Source organism: Symphalangus syndactylus, chromosome 18, assembly GCF_028878055.3.
Source record: "Symphalangus syndactylus isolate Jambi chromosome 18, NHGRI_mSymSyn1-v2.1_pri, whole genome shotgun sequence".
Lineage (NCBI taxonomy): Eukaryota > Metazoa > Chordata > Mammalia > Primates > Hylobatidae > Symphalangus > Symphalangus syndactylus.
In genome coordinates, this window is record NC_072440.2 from 67,747,490 (window position 1) to 67,769,231 (window position 21,742).

At 47.5% G+C, this 21,742-nt stretch overlaps 1 protein-coding gene across 11 annotated transcripts in view; it reads right to left on the minus strand.

The window, feature by feature from the left end:
* Positions 1-21,742, minus strand: part of OSBP2 (oxysterol binding protein 2) — a 215,049-nt gene that overhangs the window by 97,806 nt on the left and 95,501 nt on the right. The window contains exon 1 of one of the 11 annotated variants that reach the window (XM_055254041.2): positions 13,657-14,051. The exons of the other annotated variants lie outside the window; for them this stretch is intronic. The gene's annotated coding sequence lies outside the window, so the exon portion shown is untranslated. Of the gene's footprint in view, positions 1-13,656; positions 14,052-21,742 lie in introns of those variants that run through there. 11 annotated transcript variants of the gene reach the window in all.

Sequence of the window (21,742 nt, forward strand, 5' to 3'; positions counted from 1 at the left end):
GGAGGCAGAGGTTGCAATGAGCCGAGATCACACCACTGCACTACAGCCAGGGCAACGGAGTAAGACTGTCTCAAAAAAAAAAAAAAAAAAAAAAAAAAAAAAAAAAAAAAAAAAAAAAAAAAAGGAAGGAAAAGAATGAGGGAGAGGGCACCAAGGGCACCATTCAGTTTGAAAAAAGGGAAAAGCTAGGGGTGGTGCCTAGGCCTGACTGTCCACATGTGCCCTCTGCTGGTAGGGGCAACAGAAGAGACAGAGGCCGCCTCTCTGGGAGCTGAGCCTGGAAGGTTTTGCCCTGGAGCCAGCACCGGGTTGCACTGGCATCCCTGCACATGCATTTGGAAAGGGTGGCCTGCCAGTGGGCCAGGCTACCTGCAGGACCTGGATGGAGAGTTGGTATCAGTCCCGCCACGTGGCTCTGAGGAGATCAGCTTCTTCTCAGGCCCATTCTACTGCTATGTCAGTTATTAACCAAGAGGCCTTTTGCTTGTTGAAGTCTAAATACTACTTTCACCGACAGATTCCTCAAGATAATAACAGCGCTGGAATTCCCAAGGGATGACTGCCCATTTGTTTCATCTTCAATGATTCTTTTTTAAAAATAGAAGTGACAACAAAATGAATTGAAAATACAAATCTATTGAATCTATTGTAGAATGTTCCTCCTTTGTTGGTTATTAAAGCAACACCAATTAAAGCAGCCTTGGTGTATCCTTATATTAAAACTGTCAAAAGTGTATTTAATTATTTACAGCAAATGCCAGTGAGATTACAGTGCAGCTGACATGTTCACTTGTTGGCATGGGACACTGGTATGCTTGTTCCATAACATGATATTTCAGTTCATCAAGGCGCTGTGATGCTGCTGCAGCCCTTAACTCAGTAATCTGACTCCTGGGAATTTTCCCTTAGGAAATAATTCGAGAGAAGCAAAAAGCTTTCTGTACAAAGATATTTACTGCATCATTATCTGTAATAGCACAAATGGGAAACTCAAATGCTCGACTGCTGTAATGATTCAGAATATTAGAGTATGGCAACTCAGTGGAATATTACACAGCCATTAAAATGAGCATGAAAAGATAGGGGATGGCCTTTCGGGCTAAGAAATTTTTAAAAAAAGAAAAAAAGAGACAGATAGAAACTGTTAGCTATGTGGGGTGAAAAGGGAAGCACATGAAGGGCCATGTTTAATATGATGCCAAACATGGGAAATACAAGTGTATGTCCTAAGGGGAGATGGGAAGGTAACATGCAAACATCAAGAGCAGGTTTGTGAGGGAGTGAGATTACTGGGGAATTTCCTGCATTGCAAATGCTCTATCACACCATGCAGTCTTTCCCGCTGCAACAGTAAAAATGTAACAAGCTATAATACATTCAATTAATTGAATTATTATGCGAAACCCTTTCCCAACAGGACAGAGGAAGTACAGAAGATACTGAAGGAGTAGGTGTCCTGCCCAGGGAGTGAGAGTTATGAGGCCATGGGGTGGAGACACAGATGGGTGACTAGTGAGCAGGAAGTCAGGGTAGTGGAGCCCAAAGAGGTTTTTTGTTTTGTTTTGTTAAAAAATACAAGGTCTCACTCTGTTACCCAGGCTGGAGTGCAGCGGCATGATCACAGTTCACTGCAACATCTGTCTCCCAGGCTCAAGCCATCCTCCCACCTCAGCCTCCCCAGTAGCTGGGACTATAGGTACGTGCCACCATGCCTGGCTAAGTTTTGCATTTTTTTGTAGAGACGGGGTTTCACCATGTTGCCCAGGCTGGTCTCAAACTCCTTGGCTCAAGCCATCCTCTCGCCTTGGCCTCCCAAAGTGCGGGGATTACAGGTGTGAGCCACCGCGCCTGGCCCAGCCCAGAGACTTTTAACACCAGTCAGGTCACCAAGAGCCCTGGGCTTTAAACACAGGAGAGCTCAGAGCTACAAGCTGCTTATTGTGACTGAAAGCAAGTACAGGAGCCTCTCTGAGCTTCACTTCCCAGATTCTCATCCAGACATGGTGCTATCTCCCTGTAATGGGTTGAAATGTGTCCCCCCAAAATCCATATGTTCAAGTCCAAACCCCCAGGATCTCAGAATGTGACTCTCTATGGAGACAGGCCCTTTAAAGAGGTAATTAAGATAAAACAAGATCATATGGCCCAGCACTTTGGGGGGCCAAGGCGGGCAGATCACCTGAGGTCAGGAGTTTGAGACCAGCCTGGCCAACATGGTGGAACCTCGTCTCTACTAAAATGCAAAAATAGCTGGGCGTGGTGGCATGTGCCTGTAGTCCCAGCTACTCAAGAGACTGAGGCACCAGAATCACTTGAACCCGGGAGGCGGAGGTTGCATGAGCTGAAATTGAGCCACTGCCCTCTAGCTTGGGTGACAGAGTGAGACTCCATCTCAAAAAAAAAAAAAAAAAAAAAACCCAGCGAGATCATATGAGTGGACCCTAATCCATATGACTGGTGTCTTCATAAGAAGAGGAGGAAATGAGGACACAAACATATACACAGAGGAAGGATCATGTGAGGACACAGCAAGAAAGCAGCCATCCACAAGCAGAGGAGGCCTCAGAAGAAACCAAACCTCCCGACACCTGGAACTTGGACTTCTAGCTTCCAGAACTGTGACAGAATCAACTTCTGTTGTTTAAGCCACCGGGGCTGTGGCATTTTGCGATGACAGCCCAGGCTGACTCATATACTTCCTTATGCAGGGCTGTGAGGATAGTATCTCCAGCACAGGTGGGCACTCAAACATCATCTGGGGCCGGGCGTGGTGGTTCACGCCTGTAATCCCAAAGCTGAGGCGAGTGGATCACTTGAGGTCAGGAGTTTGAGACCAGCCTGGTCAACATAGTGAAACCCCGTCTCTACTAAAAATGAAATATTTGCTGGTCGTGGTGGCACGCACCTATAATCCCAGCTAATAGGGAGGCTGAGGCAGGAGAATCACTTGAACCTGGGAGGCAGAGGTTGCGGTGAGCTGAGATCATGCCATTGCACTCTAGCCTGCATGACAAGAGCAAAATTCCATCTCAAAAAAAAAAAAAAAGTCATCTGGGAAAAGTTAGGTACGGGTCCCAGCAACAGATGCCCCCACACCACTGCCCTACACAAGGCTGGTGCTAGAAGAGTCAATCTCAATGTCCGTCAAGGAATTAGTTTAACTGTGAAGATGTGAATGACTGGGAAGCCCCATCAAAGACAGCTTCTCCTGTGTTTCTTGTAATCACTGTGATCCCTGCAGCAGCTGGGTGAGGATGGGGGCAGGACAGACAGCATGGCTATATAGCTTGCAAAATTAAAGTTTAGTGAAGTTGAATTTTGTTCAAAGTCAAAGAGCAAGCAGAGACTAGAGAAGGGTCAAGAATGCAACATTGCGGCCAGGCGCAGTGGCTCACGCCTATAATCCCAGCACTTTGGGAGGCAGAGGCAGGTGGATCACTTGAGGCCAGGAGTTCGAGACCAGCCTGGCCAACATGGTGAAAGCTCATCTCCACGAAAAATACAAAAATTAGCCAGGCATGGTGGTGTGCACCTGTAATTCCAGCTACTCAGGAGGCTGAGGCAGGAGAATCGCTTGAATCTGAGAGGCAGATGTTGCAGTGAGCTGAGACTGCGCCACTGGACTCCAGCCTGGGCAACAGAGCAAGACTCTGTCTCAAAAAAAAAAAAAAAAAAAAAAAAAAAAAGAATGCAACATCGTAAGACTCCAAGCTCCATTTTCCCCCTACTACTAAAAAACAAGCCTCTGGTGGATAGACCTGACAACGTAAACATTTAGAAATTCCACAGCACCACAAAAACAGTGAAAAGATAAGCAACGAAGAAAAAATGCTCGCAAAATATATAACCAACAAAGGAGAAATAACCATAACTAGAATAAACTTCTACAAATCAACAATTAAATCCACAAATATCCAGAGTAACAATGGCAACAAATATAAATACACAAGTCACAAAATACACATGATGGGTAAATAAACAGGTAAGAGTAGACACAGTCTCAGTGAGAATAAGGGAAATGCAAAATAGAGCAAGGAAATGCCTTTTCATTCACCCATCAGAGTAATAAGGAGTAAAAAGAATGATGGGGTCGCCTCTGTGGATGATACACACTGTTGGATCATATCAACTTACGCATTCTTTTTGGCTGACAATTTTATAGCATCTGTTGATACTTATCAGGTGCATCTCCTTGTAACATAGCAATTCCGCTTCTAGAAATCTATGCAATGGAAAAACTCACACATATGTAAAAGATGCATGTGGAGGAAGATTTGCACAGCACTTTCTGGAATAGTAATAACATGTGAAGAATCTATTGTTCATCAAGAGGAAAATGATTAAATACATTATAATACACTATGGAATTCTATGTTGTTCTTTAAAAAATGAGGCCAGGTGTGATGGCCCAAGCCTGTAATCCTAGCACTTTGAGAGGCAGATGCAGGCAGATCACTTGAGGTCAGGAGTTTGAGACTAACCTGGCCAACATAGTGAAACCCTGTCACTACCAAAAATACAAAAATTAGCCAAGCATGGTGGTGCACGCCTGTAGTCCCAGCTGCTCAGGAGGCTGAGGCAGGAGAATCACTTGAACCTGGAAGGAGGAGGGTGCAGTGAGCTGAGATTGCGCTACTACACTCCAGCCTAGACGACAGTGAGGCTGTCTCAAAAATAAAAAATAAAAATGAGAAGGCTGGGTGTGGTGGCTCACGCCTGTAATCCCAGCACTTTGGGAGGCCAAAGTGGGAAGACTGCTTGAAGCAGGAGTTCAAGACCAGCCTGGGCAACATAGCAAGACCCTCTCTCTACAAAAAATAAAAAATTAGCCAGGTGTGTTTGCGTGTGCCTGTAGTTCTAGGTACTTAGGAGGCTGAGGCAGGAGGATGCCTTGAGCCAGGAGGTCGAGACTGCAGTGAGCTATGCTTACACCACTGCACTCCAACATGGGTGACAAAGCAAGACCCTGTCTCTAAAAATAAAAATAAAAAATAGGCCAGGCGCAGTGGCTCATGCCTGTAATCCCAGCACTTTGGGAGACTGAGGTGGGCAGATCACCTGAGGTCAGGAGTTCGAGACCAGCCTGGCCAACATGGTGAAACCCCGTCTCTACTAAAAACACAAAAATCAGCCGCATGTGGTGGTGGGTGCCTGTAATCCCAGCTACTTGGGAGGCTGAGGCAGGAGAATCGCTTGAACCTGGGAGGCAGAGTTTGCAGTGAGCTGAGATTGCACCATTGCACTCCAGCCTGGGCAACAGAGCAAGACTCCATCTCAAAAATAAATAAATAAACAAACAAATAAATATAAATTAAAAATAAATTTAAAAAATATAGCCATGCATGGTGGTGCACGCCTGTAATCCTAGCTACTTGGGAAGCTGAGGCACGAGAATCTCTTGAACCTGGGAGGCAAAGATTGTGGTGAGCTGAGATCGCACCACAGCACTCCAGTCTGGGTGACAGAGCAAGACCCTGTCTCAAAAAATAAAATAAAATAAAATAAAATAAATAAAAATAAAAATATAAAATCAGAAACTAAAAAGAAACAAAAGAGGTATATTTGTATCAATGTGTAAAGATCTCCAAAATACATTGATAAGGGAAAAAGCAAGCTCCTCATCAGTATGTACAGTACAATCTCATTTTTATATATGTATGTGTGTGGGGGGTTGTGTATACTTATATGGCTTTGTAAATGCATGAGAAAAGATCTGGAAAATACCAGTACTGACAAATCGGTGCGTATATCTCTAGGGAGATGAGTGAGATGGGAAGGGGTCATGACAGATGACTAAATTTTATGTTATAGATTTTAGAATCTTGAAATATTTCACAATCTTGTGTTTCCTAACTAAAATTAATGTCTCAACAAATTACAATTGGAGAGATTGTGCCAGGATCAATTCCGGCTCACACTGAACCCTGTGATGCCCTGTGAGTGACTCTCTAACGGTGGAAGGTCAGGCATATAGAAGGATACTCCTTAGGTGAGTTTTCGGGCAGGAGGGCCCAGAGATCACATCAGAGAAGCCACCGCATCAGTGCACACAGACCAACCTGGCAGGCAGCAATCAGAGAGGGGCTGGATCATTTGGCGCACCCGTGGCACAATTCCTATGAGGCGGGGGAGCAGAGATGCCCATGGTGACAGGCCCTGCAAAGAATGGACACAGCTGCAACCACGTGTGGGGGTGGGGGCTCAGGTATAGTGCCTGTCTTCTGGCCAAGCTGCAGGCCTCACCTCACCCTCTGCGGCCAGGCTTTTGGCAGAAGCTCATGGCCGTGGACACCAGTGACCTTGAGATTAATGGCTGTGGCTGCCCAGGAGAGGCTACCTATGCGGGTGTCCAGGCACGCATCTGCATTCACCTCATCAGGTCTGCTCTGGACAGCATGGCCCAGAGAGGTGTCAGGAGAGGTGCCAGAAATGGATAGAGAGTGTCATAAGCAAGTGTACACAGAAGACACAAGGAAAGGCAAGAAATGACAAGTCATCCCTGAATCCAGTGGCCCTGTCTGATGCCCTTCATAGACCACTTCCTGTGGAAGGCCTAAGTCACACCAACCACCCCTCTTTGAAACCCCCTGGTCCTCTTGCCACACATCCACTGTCTTCTAACCTCCTCTGTCCTCGCTTGAGGACATGAGTCAGTCCTCTCTCCCATCCTCTTCTCACTCTGTGATGGGCCCAAGCTATGGTGTCCATGTCCGTAGCTCCATATCCTATCCTGCGTTCACATTTCCCCATCTGTAGCAGCAGCACAGTCTTGCCCCTCCAAGCTATAGAACTCCACTGTCTCTTGGATGTCTCCCCCATTCCACCTGTCCCCAGCTGAGCCCGACATCTCTCCTCTGCTCTCTCATCATAACTTTTCCCTCTCCAGACCATTCTTTCTTTCCCTAGGCACCAGCCAGAGACCTGAGGGTCAGCTCCTGCAGTTTCTCCTTCTCCTTGTGTCCCTATATGCAATGAATCCCCAAGTCCTTACCAAATCATTTGCAAATCCATATCATCTTCTCCACCTCGACCAGCCATACCTCTAGCTCACTTCTGAGGTCTCAGCTTCCATGTGTACCCCTTCAGATCCGTCTTCCATGACATTATGGGGACAATTTACTGAAATTACCATCTGCTCCCTCTCATTTCTCTTCCATGGCTCCCTGACATGAACAGACGCAAGTTCAAGTTCAAGTTCGAAGTCCTTTGCAAACCACAGCCTACTAGGAGCTAAGCCTTGTGGGGCTCAGCACTCCCCAGTCCCAGGCCTTGGCTCCACTGGCTGCTCCCCGCTCTCATGCCTTCACTCACAGGGCCTGAGATAGCCTGGCTTTCGCTCCCTGGTGGACTTCTGCTTATCTCTGAACATGAGCCTTCCCTCCCACAAGGAGACTTCCTTGACAGTTGCCACCCCAGCAAGGGGCTGGAAAGCTGCTTGGTGGAGAGCCCTTCTCAGAGTCTTCATCACACACTTCTAGATTTCTCGCGGTACTCACCACACTGACTCATAAGGCTCCACTGGAGAGTCTGTCTCCCCGAAAAATAGCCAGCACCTGGGCTGGGAAGGAGTCTTACTCACTGTGTTAGTTTCCTAGGGCTGCCAAAAATGTCGTGGCCTAAAACAACAGAAATTCATCTGTATGCCGTTCTGGAGGCCAGATGTCTAAAATCAAGGTGTCAGCAGGGTCACATTCCATGTGAAGGCTCTAGGGGAGAATCCTTCCTTGCCTCTTCCAGCTCCTGGTAGCCTCAGGCATTCCTTGGCCATGGCAGCATAATTCCAATCTCTGCCTCTGACTTCACACAACCTTCCCCTCTCTGTCTGTGTCTTTACCTGGTGGTCTCCTCTGTGTGTGTGTCTAAGTCCATATTTTTTTTTTTCCTGAGACAGAGTCTCGCTCTGTCACCCAGGCTGGAGTGCAGTGGCACAATCTCAGCTCACTGCAACCTCCACCTTCCGGGTTCAAGCAATTCTCCTGCCTCAGCCTCCCAAATAGCTGGGACTACAGGCACCCGCCACCACGCCTGGCTAATATTTTGTATTTTTAGTAGAGACGGGGTTTCACCATGTTAGCCAGGATGGTCTCGATCTCCTGACCTCGTGATTGGCCTGCCTCAGCCTCCCAGAGTGCTGGGATTACAGACGTAATCCACTGCGCCCAGCGTAAGTCCACAATTCTCTCTTCTCATAAGGACATCAGAGATATTAGATTAGGAATCACCCAAAAGACCTCATATCTTGACTTGATTCCATCTGCAAAGACCCTATTTCCAAACAAAGTCATGTTCACAGGTACAGGGGGTTAGGATTTCAACATATCTTTTGTTTTTCTTTTGAGACAGGGTCTCACTCTATCACCTAGGCCAGAGTGCAGTGGGGTGATCATGGCTTACTACAGCCCTCACCTCCTTAGCTCAAGTGTTCCTCCCACCTCATCGTCCTGAGTAGCTGGGACTACAGGGGCACCCTACTATATCCAGCTAATTTTTTATTTTCATTTTTTGTAGAGACAGGATCTTGCTATGTTGCCTGGGCTGGCCCTGCACTCCTGGGCTCAAGTAATTCTCCCACCTTGGCCTCCCAAAGTGCTGGGAATATAGGTGTGAGCTACCATGCCCAGCCTAACATATCTTTTGAGGGGACTTCCCTGTGTCTTCTGTGTATACCTCGCTTATGACAATTCAACCCACAACACTGGCTTTAGCATTACTGCTGCCTCACACTGTACCTGGCCTGCAGTAAAATTCGGCTGGCTGGGCATAGTGGCTCACACCTGTAATCCCAGCACTTTGGGAGGAAGAGGCAGGAGGATCGCTTGAGCCCAGGAGTTCCAGACCAGCCTAGGCAACAGAGCAAGACCTTGTCTCAACAAAAAACATAAAAATAAATTAGCTTGGCATGGTGGCCTGTGCCTGTAGTCCCAGCTACTCAAGAGGCTAAGGCAGGAGGATCACTTGGGCCTGGGACGTTGAGGCTACAATGAAGTGTAAAACTGTGACTGCATCACTGGACACCAGCCTGGGCAACAGAGAAAGACCACCACAAAAAAAAGACCCAGCCGGTCCCTTGAATAGCTGACTGAGCAAGCATGCTCTGGATTTAGGCAGAGAAAGAAAACCCAGGAAGCTCAGGGGAGGAAGGAAGGTGGCTTGGAGGAGGCAGCTCTAGAGCTGGAGGTGGGAAAGGGAAGAGACATGTCCAGGGAGAAAGAGTACCATGTGGGAGAGAAGAGCAGACCCAGCTGCTGTGTGAGAGAGGCAGGGAGCTGGGCCAGTCTGCAGAAAGCCCTTCCAGGCCAGGCTGAGGCATCTGCCTTCATCCTGGAGGTGGTAGTGGGCCAGGGAAGGGTCAGCAGGAAAGCAGTGCCGAGAGCAGAATCTGTGTTCCTGATTTATCTGCTTGCACACATAGGGGCAAGTCTACAAGGGATCCCATGCAGGGAGGCACCCCGGCTGAAGGGCATTGCAAAGAGTCAGTAATGAGGAGCCCAATCAGGGCAGTGGCAGCATGGCTTGAGGGAAGCGACAGAATTCAGAGAAAATGTGGTAGAAAATGAACAGGGCATGGCTTCTCAGGCAGCAAGAAGAGGAAGGATTTGAGTCTCGCGGGGGCAGGGGCTGGAGTTCAAGGTAGGAGAGGAGGGGCCCGTAACTGAAAATGGCAACCTAGGAAAAGGAGCGTACCTGCAGGAATGGCGCGAGGTTCAGCATCATGAAATGCCATTCAGTGGAAAAAGCAATCTCACGGGTACGCTCATTAAGTAACCATCGAGGCAGGGTATGTGTGCAAAACAGCTATAAAAGTTCACACATGCCTCGTAAACAATTCAAGTTTATGGGCAACAATTGCATCTTTTTATTTCAATGCCTGGAACTCAGGCTGTTGGCAGCAGGTGCTCTTGGAGAAAGGACTCAAGTCAAGGGAAGCAAAGACTCAACTGAATAACCTTTAAATTATCTCATCACCCGGGAAATGGAAATCAATGCAGTCTGCGAATGGCAATCCTGTGCCAGCAGGGGCCAGATGGAGCTGCTAGGTGGGGAGGGAGAAAAAGGAGCTGTCCGGCTCGGTGGTATCTCTAGGGTCCATGGAGGTCCCTGGACTTGGGCAGCCCTTTCTGACAGAGCCACCAGCAACACCCAGGCTTCCCACAGAGGCACTGAGAAGCAGTCCATTAGGAGGCGTTCCTGTCCAGGGCAGTGGAATAAAGATCTCTCTCCTCCCCCCAACAACTCCATGGATGAGTCATTTCCTCTCTGGGCCTCAAGCTCTTCATTCATATCATGAGAGGTTGGCCTAGTTGATTTCCAAGGGCTCTGCTCCACCTTCTAGCTCTGTTTACTGCTGCGGCTGCTGCCCCAGCTGCTGAGATCACAAGCCCCATCCTGGAGACAGGATGATGTGGCAGGCCAGGAAGGCAAGGTACCTGACACCAGCTCCTCCCCATTGCGATTCTGCCTGGCTGGCCCTAACCCCGGCTTATTCTTCCTCCTCTTGCCACCAAGCAATGGGGCGCTCTCACCCCAGTGTGAGGAGAGAGCACTGGATTGTGCGCCTGGAGACTGGGGTGACTCCGGCTCTGCTGCCCCTCCTTTCTGTGTCATCAGCTCATCTGTGAGATCCTCTCCTCATGCTGTAAAGGCAGGGCCAGAGTCAGACCTTGGGCACTGTGACCTGTCTGAGCCTCAGTCTCTTCATTTGTATAATAAGGATGGCAATAGTTCTCCTCTCACAGGGTCATGATGATGACTGAGTTACTGCAGGAAAGCCTGGCCTGAAACAAGCACCTTCCCATTTTAGCTGCTATTACCATAGGGCATACAGGCCAGAAGAAGGAAGAGACACATATCGTTGGAGGAAACCCAGTATCAGAAAGAATTTCAGGACAGAGAAGTCTCTCCATGTAACAAAACCTCCCTTGCCACAAAGCCTTTCTTGGAAGGGGTTTCTCTGAAGAGACTCCACACGGCCTTTGGCATCTAGGCTCCATTCTCCCGGAGGGAACAGTTCCTTTGTCCTTTTACCCAAGCTCCAGGGTTGACGAGCCAATGTTCCTGGATGACAACAGACCCAAGAAAAGTCCCTACCTTGGGAACACCACCTCCAGCAGGCCTAGGCCACCCCAAGTTCATGGCCTTCACAGTTTGAACATAAACACAAATTTGAGGTAATTTTAGCTAAACACACTCATGTTCCTTTAATAACCAGTGGAGGTAGATAATGGTAAGAAATATTTAGAATAACATTGAGCACCCACATGCCAATCCTGTGCAAACCAGCCAGATATTATTTTCTCCGTTTTACAGATGATAAAACAGAGGCTTATAGAGGTTAAATCATGGCATACAATTAATAATAGGTTAAAATCAGGATTCAAACTCAGGTCTCTCAATCTGCAAAGCTGGATCTCTTTTCACTCATTTACATCACACAGCTATTGCCACCATCTCTAACATTTATTTAACTATTCTACCAGGAACACAAGATCAATTGCTTTCACCAAAATGAAACGTGTTCTATTGACAAATAGTCATCACTACATCTTTGTTTGCTGCCTTGAGAAATCCAGACAGAAATAGTGTTCATATTTTTCATGCACGTTTTATAACTGTGCATAAATGCAGGCTTGCATGTGATACAAGCCAGTCAGAACTTCTGAACAGAGACTGTGAGCTGGATCTAGGACTGTGTATCAATCACCCAGGGTCAACCCTCAAATAGTATCTTCCTCAGTTACAGAAGAGAACTTGATCCTACTTTAATTATTGAGGAGGTTTTAAGTTGCTCAGACTATGGGTTAAATATATATATATATATATATCAATCTCAATCAGTGGAAAACTTTTTTGGCTATAAATGTAATTTTCAAAACAAATAACATGCAAGGCTCAAATACACAATTTTCCCAAAACAAAACCGATGTCCTACTGCTTAGTTGCCCTGCCATTATGCTTCTGGACTTCATATTTTTATGAAACAAGTCAACAAGAATGTCAAAGTACCGTCATGAGTCAGCCATCCTTCCAGACAACCATTCTCTAAAGAGGTTCATTCATCTGGCCAAAATATAAAGTGTTTATATGGTAGTTAAAAAATACTTTTGGGTGGAAAAAAGTGGTCAAGAATAATGTAAATCAAGTATATGTCAGATGTGCAGTTATTACACTTTTCCCTTATGACCTTCCCTCTCTACAGAACATTGGTGAGAAACAAATGGTACCTGGGTACCAAGTGATCTGCTTTATGCAAGTAATGCTAACACATTCTTGGCATGCATTTCCATCAGCACTGCAGCACCACTGCAGCTCACACTGACCCTAAAACCAGCACATCATCTCACACATCTTCCCCCCTCCTCTTTCATTTCATCGGCACCATCAGGCATCCAATGATCCAAGGAAGCTGCCCACCAGAGTCATTTCTGATGCGCACAGCTTAAGCTAGACAGACAGAACAAAACACAGACCTCAGTCCTCCAGCAATGAACCTGTCGAGATTCAGAAGCTTCATTTACATCCATTGGGTTAGAACAGGCGTCTCGCACGGCTTGGAATCTAGCACAACTAGACATCTCCAGGGCCCTGGAGGATGGTCCCACTAATTCCACCTCCCCTCTCCACTCCCTCTCCTCCCCAGCACACCAAATGCCCTTTGCCTAGGCAGTAAAGTCCCCCAGAAGCCCACCCATCCAGTTCTAGGAGTTAAGACATCTATCTGTCTGACCTTGCCAGGTGATGGAGATGGGAACCGAATGCTGGTAGGATCGAAGGCAGAGGTGACCCATCAAGTTTAAACACATCTCCCCCTTCAGTAGATGGCTCAAGGCAGAAGGGGGGCAGTTGTAGGAGCTGAGGAAGCCCAAAGCTCCTCTGGCTGGGTAGTTGCCCAGCGTGACCCTGAACTGCTTACTCAGAGGCACAGGCTGGCTGGAGAAGGGCTTTTCCTGTGACAGGCACCACTGGAGTTTAAAATCCCTTTTGCTTGCTGAGAACACCACACACACACACACACACACACACACACACACCCCACTGGCAGGCAGTGCCTGCCCAGTATCCACTCCAGAGCTCCTCTGCCTGAGTCCAGCTCACTGATAACAGCCAGGTGCACTGAAGTGACCCTCGCCCTGAAGCCCTGATCATGGCAGCTCAGGTGCCTACAGAGACTGGAAGGAGGCAGGGAAAGGGCTCTACTTCTCGCTTGTAGCCCCAGTGAAGGCTGAAGCTTGCCTTCCCCTGCTAAAAGATGGCTGGCCTCTGTCTGGGCTGAATTCCAGCGGCTAGGTTGCTCGGGGCCAGGCCTCTGAACAGAGACCAGAGACGGGAAGCTGTCCCCTCTGTGGCATCAGCCTGGGCAAACAGCTTTTCCTGGTACCTTGTTGGGGGCTGCACCCAAGGTGGAGAGGAGGACATGCCTTGTGACTGTCTGGCTTCTGGCTAAACCCTTTGTCCCCTGGCTTGTGAGGGCAGAGGGGCCTGCCCTCTATCCCAGGACTGGGAAAGTGAGGAGGCAGAGCTCTGAGCCCTCAGCCCTGAAAGCTGCTCAAGATCTGGGCTGGAAGAAATTTACAACACGGAAGGGAAATGTTAAAGCCCAAGAGATCCCATGCCCCAGGACCCGTCCACCCCATCCCTGTTCCGCCCGCCCTGACTCACCCCAGAGAGGGGCTCTCGGGTGTGGACGTGGGTCCTGCCCCGAGGCTGCGAGGGCTCTTGCAGCTGCTGCTGCTGCCGCCGCCGCCGCCGCCTTCCCGCCGCCACGCTCTCAGTCCATCTGGGTGCAGTGCCGGCTGCCACCGCCTCTTCGAGCCTGGGAGAAGCAGGGCGGTCCCGGGATTGGGTGTGTGCTGCCCGGCGTCTCCGGGTCCGCCTCCCTGCCGCGGGCGCCGCTTCAGCACCGCGGACAGCGTCCAGCCCGCGCGCTCAGAGAGCAGCCGGACCGAGACGAGCCGTGCGCCCGCTCCGCCCGCCCGCCCGTCAGCCTGAGCGCTGCAAGGGCGCGCCGCGCTGCGTTCTCATTCCTCCAGCCTCCTCCCCATCGCCCGAGGAGGCTCCCTCCGCCCCCTGGAGCACTGCTCTGAGAGCGATGAGAGCCGCGCGAGGCCACCGATCGGTCCCCGGAGGATCTGGCGCGCCTGAGCCAGCCCTGTCCCAAGCCGGGATTAGCCTTCTTCTCTCGCCCAGAGGGCTAGATAAAGGCGAGCTCTCCGTGGCGGGACGCAGGCGGGCAGCGGAAGGCGCACCTCAGCCTCTTAAAATGCCCGAGCATGACCTGGAACCCGACACGACACTAAGGGCGCTATCGCGCCCCAATCGAGGCTGGAGAGGGCCAGCCCTTTGCCTGGACCCAGCAGGGGAGGGGCCCTTGGATAGTCCATGGCTCCAGCCCTCATTTCTCCAGTCACACGCTACCTGAGGTTGCAAGGAGTGATCCAGTTACAGGCGAGTCTATCTCGGGAACTAGGGGAGATGCGGTCTCATCCCCACTTAGAATCCAATTCCCTCTCCCAGCACCAACCAACAGCCGGGACTGCTAGAGCCTGATGACATCTCGCAGAACCACTTCCATATTCTATTCAAATCCCTCCCACGCCTCCTCCTCCCCAGCCAGGAAAGTCCCTGGGGGGTCATTGATTCTGACTTGGCTTCTGCCACATACCAGCAACATGACCCAGTCCACCTGAGCCTCAGTTTCTCCTCTGAAACATGAGGGTGGGGTGGGGCTCCTTCTGGTTCCCAGCTCTGCCTACTTCATGGCCTCCCTCAGGCCTTTCTGGAGTCCAAGATGAGGATACCCTACCTTCACAGAACTAAACAGGAAACTCCTGTCATGTATTTATTCATTCATTCTATTTATGTAGAGTCAGGGTCTTGCTCTATCGCCCAGGCTGGAGTTCAGTGACATGATCATAGCTCACTGCAGCCTTGAACTCCTGGGCTCAAGGGATCCTCCTGCCTCAGCCTCCTAAATAGCTAGGTGTGCACCACCATATCTAGCTAGGATTTTTGTTGTTGTTGTTGAAATGGGGTCTTGCTGTGTTGTCCAAGCTGTTCTCAAACTCCTGGCCTCAAGTGACTCTGCTGTCTCAGCCTCCCCAAAGCACTGAGATTACAGGTATAAGCTACTGCCCCTAGCCCTGTCTAATTCTTTATAAAGCAACCACAACTTTTTAATGCCACATTAATTCAAATCCAAAGACACCTTGATTTTTACCATTTGGTGAGCTCCCACTTTGAAGGAGAAAGATCGATTAGAATGCATTCAAGTTGAGGTTAATAATTGCTGCCCAAGCAGGCATAGAGGACTCTGCTCAAACATTCACTGACCACGGCTGCTACAAAAAGATCATGGAGCCAAAACATTCATGAAGGGCATAGGTGGAACAGGAGTGGGCATTTATCATTTAGGAAATGTGCTAGGCAGGAGGCAAGGGCTCCTTCAGATTTCACATCAAAGAAAGGAAGCACATTCCACATATGGTACCTTAAAAAAATAAACAAAACCACTACATCTACTTGAAAATTACTTCCAAGAGCTTATTTTTCTTTCTTCTCTTTTTTTTTAAGTAGCATACTGTCAAAACTCAATGACAAGAAACAAATCAGTACTCACGAGCACCAGGTTACATGGGCTTCCTGTTGCAATGGTCACAGGTATTAAATGTGGGGACAGGGTACACAATCATCTCCCAAACACCCAGTGTTTGCCAAGTGGACAAGTCTTTATGCATTTCCTCATTTGGAATGGAATTCCTGGAAGGTCTTATGACAAAAGGTTTCTTCGATTTAACTCCATTAATAGTCTAATTTATAAAGCATTCAGAAGTCACCAGCATGTCTATAACCCCACCTTCCAGAAGACCAGCGACGAACCCAGAGAAGCCAATTTCTAAACGCACTCACACAGAGACAGACACACACACACCATTAAAACAAAGCTTAGAATTTCCACTGACCTGCCCACAAATTGAAGACCCCAAAAGATTCAGGGTTTGGAACCAACACAAACAACCCAAGCCACACAGCAAGATTTTAAATCTCGGTTCAGTGACTCCATTCTTTTCTGGGTTCTGGAAAAGCCAAAGAACTGGAACACATACCACTGATTCTCACACACAAAGGCCGGAAGACACTACTGCCCCAGGTTGTCTTCTACCTTCTGCCCCAAGGCTCCGGCCCTGCTCTTTGACCTTGCCACTACACATGCTCATTCTGGCAGGCAGACTGTGACTTCCATTGCTGCTGACAACGAGTAAACCACCCCCAACCTGCCTGGAATGCCACCTGTATCACCAATGTTGCTGTCAAATCTAAAGCAAATCCCCCGTCTGCCCACCCAGCCCAGCTGTGCTTTGCTCTCTCAGGTGTTCTCTGAAGACAGAAGATGTCCATGGCTCATCCCTTCCTCCTCCCTCACAACCAGCCTGCCCCAGGTTCCACCAGTGCTTCCTTGGCTCACCATTTCCTTCTGACACTTCGGGAGGCCTGGACCCAGCCCTCCTCCTTTCTCCCTGGTCCCACAAGGCAGCCTCTTCCCTGGGTCCCTGCCTCCTCTCTTAAGCTCCTCCAGAAAATCTATAAGAGTTCTTGCCTTCTGGTTTTGTGAGGGGCCTGTCAGCTCCCAGCAAAGTGTCCACAATACCACTAAGAGGGGCTTAATAGCTCTTGAATGAGCAAACCTAGCCAGGAAATACTAAGAATGGCATAATTTTAAATCCGCTTTGGAATTTTGTCTAATTCATATTCCCCATTGCCCCTATTCTCACCTCCAACCCAGCCTCTGCCAAGACAACCCTTGGGACGGCAGCCTAGCCCAGGTCTGTCTTACTGGTAGGCATGATGGAAAGAAGCTCTAGGTTGCTAAAAAACTCAAAGATCAAGTTCCTTGCTGTAGGCAATAAAGACAAATGTGCACTGGGAAGGCATTCTGTATTAGATTATTACATAGCTACATTCAGGACCCTTTCAAACTCTGCAAACTAGATGTCAGGGAAAATAGGAACCCACAAAACAGGTGGCCTATTCTCGCCACAGTAATGCTTCAAAATACAGGAGCTGCCAGTGACGGACTGCTCCACAGGAGTGGTGAAGAGAATGGGTAAGCCACATACATTTTCTGCAGAACGAAAAAGGCATTTGCCACTTCTATCAAAATAGTAACTGACATAACACTCTTCTAAGAGCAAAGCAAACTAACAACTAGCTTTTAAAAGCATCAGATGTGGAGTCAGGCCCAGGTTGTACTTTCAGCTCCGTCACTACGAAACCCAGGGCAAGTTGCCCTTTGTCTTTGGGCCTCAATTTCCTCATCTGTAATAAGAAGGCATTGAATTAACTACTGCCTGCAGTATCTTTCAGCCCTAAAACTCCAATGGCTCTTCAGAAACAAACCCTTGCAGGCCGGGCACGGCGGCTCACGCCTATAATCCCAGCACTTTGGGAGGCCAAGCCAGGCAGATCACTTGGGGCCAGGGGTTCTTCGAGACCATCTTGGTCTCGAAGACCAAGACATGGTGAGACCCCATCTCTACTAAAAATACAAAAATTAGCTGGGTGTGGTTGTGGGCGCCTGTAGTCCCAGCTACTTGGGAGGCGGAGGCAGAGGCTGCAGTGAGCTGAGATTGTGCCACTGCACTTCAGCCTGGGCAACACAGTGAGACCCTATCTCAAAAGAGAAAGGAAGGAAGGAAGGAAGGAAGGAAGGAAGGAAGGAAGGAAGGAAGGAAGGAAGGAAGGAAACCTTTGCATATATAGTCAAATAATTTCTTTTTTTTTTTTTTTTTTTAGACAGAGTCTCGCTCTGTCACCCAGGCTGGAGTGCAATGGCACAGTCTCGACTCACTGCAGCCTCCGCCTCCCGGGTTCAAGTGATTGTTCCACCTCAGCCTCTCGAGTAGCTGGGACTACAGACGTGTGCCACCATGCCCAGCTATAAGTTTGTATTTTTTAGTACAGACAAGGTTTCACCATGTTGGCCAGGCAGGTCTCGAACTCCTGACCTCAGGTGATATGCCTGCCTTGGCCTCCCAAAGTGCTGGGATTACAGGTGTGAGCCACCATGCCCAGCTGATCAAATGACTTCTGACAAGTGTGCCAAGACCACTCAGTAGTCTTTTCAACAAATGGTGCTGTGAAAAGTGTGTATCCACATACTGAAGAATGAAATCAAACCTTCACCTAACACCATATACAGAAATTAACTCAAATCAATCAAAGACTGAAATGTAAGAGCTGAAACTATAAAACAGTTATAAGCAAAACCTTAGTGCAAAAGTTTCACAACATTGGAATTGGCAAACATTTCTTGGGTATGACACCAAAGGTACAGACAACAACAAAAATAGACAAAATGGACTTCGTGAAAATTAAAAAATTTATGCCTCCAAGGACACCAACAACAGAGTAAAAAAAATCCACAGAATGTGAGAAAATGTTTGCAAATCATATATATGGTAAGGGATTAATATTCAGAATACAGAACTCCTAAAACTCAACAACAGAAAACCCAATCCGATTAAAAAATGGGCAAAGGACTTGAGTAGACATTTATCCAAAGAAGATATACAAATGGCCAATATGTACATGAAAAGATGCTTGGCTTCATTAATCATTAGGAAAATGCAAATCAAAAGCACAATGAGATACCACCTTACACCCACTAGGATGGCTACCATCTAAAAAACTGAAAATAACAAGTGTTGGCAAGGATGTGGAGAATTTAAAACTCAGCGTTGGTGGGAATATAAAATGGTGCAGCAGCTCCTGTGGAAAATAGTGTGGAGGTTCCTCAAAATATTAAAAATAGGATTATTATTATGACCCAGCAATTCCACTTCCGGGCATACACCAGGGTCTCAAAGAGATATGTGTACACCAATATCCATAGCAGCATTGGCTGGACATGGTGGCTCATACCTGTAATCCTAGCACTTTGGGAGACCAAAGTGGGTGGATTGCTTGAGCTCAGGAGTTTGAGACCAGCCTGAGCAACATGGCAAAACCCCATCTCTCTACAAAAAATACAAAAATTAGCCAGGCATGGTGGCTGGCGCCTGTAGTCCTAGTTACCCAGGAGGCTGAGGTGGGAGGATCACCTGAACCTGGGTGGTTAAGGCTGCAGTGAGCCTTGATTGTGCCACTGCACTCCAGCCTGGGTGAGATCCTGTCTAAAAAAAAAAATTAATTAAATAAAAATAAATAAATAGGGCCAGGTGTGGTGGCTCACGATTATAATCCCAGCACTTTGGGAGGCCGAGGTGGGCTGATCGCGAGGTCAGGAGTTTGAGACCAGCCTGGCCAACATGGTGAAACCCCGTCTCTACTAAAGATGCAAAAAATTAACTGGGTGTGGCAGCACGTGCCTGTAATCCGAGCTACTCGAGAGGCTGAGGCAGGAGAATCGCTTGAACCCAGGAGGCGGAGTTTGCAGTGAGCCAAGATTGCGCCACTGCACTCCAGCCTGGGTGACAGGGCGGAGACTCTGTCTCAAAAAAAAATAATAATAAATAAACATAGCAGCATTGTTCACAATAGCTAAAACACGGAAGACACAAAATGTGGTCTATCCATACAATGGAATATTGGTTAGCCTTAAAAAGGAAGGAAATTCTATCACATGCTACAGCATGGAAAAACCTGGAAGACATTATGCTAAGGGAAATAGATCAGTCACAAAAAGACAAATACCATATGATTCCACTTATATGAGGTACCTAGAATAGTCAAATCCAGACAGAAAGTAGAATGGTGGGAGCCAGGGGCTAAAGGGAGTGAGGAATGGGGAGTTACTGTTTCATGGGTCAAGAGTTTTGGAAAATGAAAGGAGTTCGGGAGATGGATAGGTGGATTATTGGTGGTCATGGATGCACAACAACAACAATATATTTAATGCCACTGAACATTACACTTAAAAGTGGTTAACATGGTAAACATTATGATATGTGTATTTTGCTACAACAAAAACAAATTTTGGCTGGGTGCCGTGGCTCATGCCTGTAATCCCAGCACTTTGGGAGGCTGAGGTGGGTGGATCACTTGAGGTCAGGAGTTTGAGACCAGCCTGGTCAACATGGTGAAACCCCCTGTCTCTACTAAAAATATAAAAATTAGCTGGGCTTGGTGGCATGCGCCTGTAATCCCAGCTACTCGGGAGGCTGAGACATGAAAATCTCTTGAACCTGGGAGGTGGAGGTTGCAGTAAACTGAGATCGCATCACTGCACTCCAGCCTGGGCGACAGAGTAAGACTCTGTTTCAAAATAAATAAATAAATAAATAAATAAATAAATAATTAAAAAAATTAAACCCAATGGTTCTTACCTAAAGCACATATATTAACAAAGAATAGAAGATAATTTAAAATAACATAGGGTAGTAGAGTTTAATATCAAAGTTATTTCCCTTGTAAATATATTTATGTTTACAATGTTCTAAAACTTGAGATTAATAAGGAGTAAAAACAAGAAAAACAAATTCAACCCTGATCATCATCCTTGTGTCCTTGGTTAACCAGGGGGCCCTCAGTGAGGTGGATCCAGCCCAGGAGATCAGCATTTCCCTCAGCAGTCACCAAGCAGCTATATCCATATAAAGCCAGGGCTTTGTGTGACTGTCCTCCTAGATCCTAGGAAGTTCTCAAAGACTCAATGCCCTCCCTGTATGAAACCCATGGCAGTTAGGGCAATCAGAGAAAATGCTACAGAAGAGAAATGTAAACTTTAAAAAATACATATGGCTGAAATGTCAAGAACCAGTGAGAAAAACCACTTGGCATATCTAGGGTGTTCAAAGCAGCTTGATTGGCAAGGAGCCAACTTGAAAATAATTATGATTAATAAGTTTTTAAAAAAGGAAAGATAAAGGACAAAATGGATGAATACATGGAGCATTTCAACAGAATTGGAAATTTATACAAATAATCAAATAGACATTCCAAGATTTAAAAACATATCTGAAGTTAAGAATGCACTGGAGGCCAGGCGGGGTGGCTCGTGCCTGTAATCTCAGCACTTTGGGAGGCCAAGGCAGGTGGATCACCTGAGGTTGGGAGTTTGAGACCTGCCTGACCAACATGGAGAAACCCCATCTCTACTAAAAATACAAAATTAGCCGGGCGTGGTGGTGCATGCCTGTAATTCCAGCTACTTGGGAGGCTGAGGCAGGAGAATTGCTTGAACCTGGGAGGTGGAGGTTGTGGTGAGCTGAGATCGTACCATTGCACTCCAGCCTGGGCAATAAGAGTGAAACTCCGTCTCAAAAAAAAAAAAAAAAAATGCATGGGATAGGTTTAACGGCAGAATGGATAAAAAGAATGGAAAAGATAGAAGAGTGCATAAAGACATGTGGTTCAAAAAGTCTAATATACATGTAATTCGTGTCCCATAAGAGGAAGAGAGAAGAGAGAACAGGTTCAGAAGCAGCTGTGGACGAAATAACGGTGATGAATTTTCCGAAATATGGTGAAAGACATTAACCCACAGATTCAAGAAGCTCAGTGAGCCCCAAGAAGGAGAAACAAAACAAAATCTTACCTACACACATCATAGTCAAAGCCCTGAAGACCAAAGATAGAAAATCTTAGGTCAGGCCCAGTGGCTTACACCTGTAACCCCAGCACTTTGGGAGGCTGAGGCAGGAGGATCACTTGAGCTCAGGAGCTCAAGACCAGCCTGGGAAGATGATGAGATCCCATCTCTACAAAAAAATTTAAAACATCACCTGGGTGCAGTGGTGTGTACCTATAG